This window comes from Nerophis lumbriciformis, linkage group LG03 (genome assembly GCF_033978685.3).
Source record: "Nerophis lumbriciformis linkage group LG03, RoL_Nlum_v2.1, whole genome shotgun sequence".
NCBI classification, from domain to species: Eukaryota; Metazoa; Chordata; class Actinopteri; order Syngnathiformes; family Syngnathidae; genus Nerophis; species Nerophis lumbriciformis.
The window spans coordinates 49,120,001-49,120,237 of record NC_084550.2 but is presented as its reverse complement, the minus strand read 5'-3'; positions in this window follow the sequence as shown (position 1 = coordinate 49,120,237).

Here is a 237-nt window from a genome sequence, read left to right as displayed (position 1 = left end):
CCGGGGTACACGGTCGAATGCCTTCTCCAAGTCCACAAAGCACATGTAGACTGGTTGGGCAAACTCCCATGCACCCTCAAGGACCCTGCCGAGAGTATAGAGCTGGTCCACAGTTCCAAGACCAGGACGAAAACCACACTGTTCCTCCTGAATCCGAGGTTCGACTATCCGGCGTAGCCTCCTCTCCAGTACACCTGAATAGACCTTACCGGGAAGGCTGAGGAGTGTGATCCCACG